Raw genomic sequence first — 2,303 nt, forward strand, 5'->3', positions numbered from 1 at the left:
TTTATTTATTTATTTATTTATTTATTTATTTATTTATTTATTTATTTTCATAGTGATGGAGTCTCACTATGTTGCCCAGGCTGGTCTCAAACACCTGGCCTCGAGCTATCCTCCAGCCTCAGCCTCCCAAAGGGCTGGGATTACAAGTGTGAGCTACCACACCCAGTCCAATAGTAAATTTTAAATACAGTGTTTAATATTTGTGATATCAGATTTAAAACATCAAAATATGTACATACACTGAAAGAGATCTGTCATGTATAAAATGCTGTAAGCGAGTTGTAAAACACTAAGCAGAGGAGAATTTGCATTTTTTAAGAATGCAAACTGATTTCTTAAGGTCAACGAAAGGAGATCTGGGTATTTCCAACCATTCGCAGCTTTGTGCCTGAGGCATGATGTTATGCAGGAATTTCACTTTCTAAGTGAATTATTCCTGTTCAAAAATAAAGTTATTTTTAAAAAGGTCAAATTCCCATAGTAAAAGTCAAATGCAGAGAAGCCTGAAGATGATGAAAAGCAAGCACCCACCCCACTCCTTACCTCCCAATTCCGCTTCCCAGGTCTCCTAAAGGTTGTGGAGTTCTAAATATAGAAGATGAGAGGCTAGTTCACACAGTAGTTTATTATTCGTCCCTCTGCCTCTCACTGTTTTGACTAATTGATCAACAGATAGATAAATATTCTACTAGTTGCTTTTATAAGATTGAAAACTATCATCATGCTCTCCCAGTTCATCATCTCCCAGGAGTCCCTGGCACTTCTCTCTGTAGGATGAGGATGGCAGCACAGCCCTGCTGTGGCCCTCACCACCCCTATCCTGTGTGCCACCTTCTGTTGTCAAAATTCTCATCTTTTTTCTCAAGACTGTGCTTTGGCCAACATTTGACCTAAAATATTGAAAACCAAGAAAACGGATGCTTAAACACACAGGCATGGCATGATAAGATATCTATTTTTTTCAGTATGATTCTCAGTATGATGAGAGATGATTGACTGAATCTTGGCCAAGGTGGTAGAGCTGGGTTTAAGGCCATTGGAATATTGCAGTTTGAGCAAAGGTGACTTCAGCTGGGGGATGTGTCACACCTGTCCATGTGAAGAGACCACCAAACAGGCTTTGTGTGAGCAATAAAGCTTTGTAATCACCTGGGTGCAGGAGGGCTAAGTCCGAAAAGAGAGTCAGCAAAGGATGGTGGGATTATCATTAGTTCTTACAGGTTTGGGATAGGCGGTGGAGTTAGGAGCAATTTTTTGTGGGCAGGGGCTGGATCTTACAAGTTACATTCTCAAGGGTGGGGAGAATATTACAAAGTGCCTTCTTAAAGATGGGGAGAATATTACAAAGTACCTTCTCAAGGGTGGGAGGTTATATCGTGCAAAGTACATTCCCAAGGGCAGGGGAATATCACAAAGTACATTATTGCAAGGGTGGGGAGAGTGTGTTGTCATAAAGTCAATTGATCATTTAGGGTGGGACAGGAACAAATCACAGTGGTGACATGTCATCAGTTAAGGCAGGAATTGGCTTTTTTCACTTCTTTTGTGGATCTTCAGTTGCTTCATGCCATCTGGATGTATACGTGCAGGTCAGGGGATAGGATGGCTTAGCTTGGGCTCAGAGGCCTGACAGTACTTACAGGCAAAAGGGAAAATGAGCCATGCCTGGAGCTGTGGAGCTGACTGAGTTAACACAGCCTGGAGAAGGAGGAGTCAAAGGTGACCCCCAGACAAGAAATGGCTTCAGCAGCAGGTAGTGGTGGGATGTGCTAAAACAGGGAGTGGAGGAGAAGCAGATTTGGGTAGGAAATGTGAAGGGTGGAATTTTGGCTAAATGGATTGTCAGGTACCTGCAAGTTGCACCTATATCAGGTGGTCCATATCCTACCTCTGGTTGCCAGCCGGTCTCCAGCCCACTACCCCAGTTTGCATTCCATTGGCACTTGGAAATACCAGCAATACTCTTATTTGCTCATTGACCTGTTGTTGCCCCCCTCCAACCCCTATTATACAAAGAGTTCCTTTTTTACCTGTAATGCTGAATAATGTTCCATAACTGATTTCATGTAGTCCCTATTCTGAGCATATGTGTTATTTTCATCATTTGCTATTATTACTAACAGCATAATTCTTGTCCTGTGTATAGCTCCTTGTACATATCCAATGTCTTGCTTGGGAGAAATTCCAGAAAATCAAATAGTCAATAAGCATGCAAATGCAACAAGCTACCCCAGTCCTATAAAAGAATTGTTCATCTGTGTGTGTGTGTGTGTGTGTGTGTGTGTGTGTGTGTGTGTGTGTGT

This window comes from Piliocolobus tephrosceles, chromosome 20 (genome assembly GCF_002776525.5).
Source record: "Piliocolobus tephrosceles isolate RC106 chromosome 20, ASM277652v3, whole genome shotgun sequence".
Lineage (NCBI taxonomy): Eukaryota > Metazoa > Chordata > Mammalia > Primates > Cercopithecidae > Piliocolobus > Piliocolobus tephrosceles.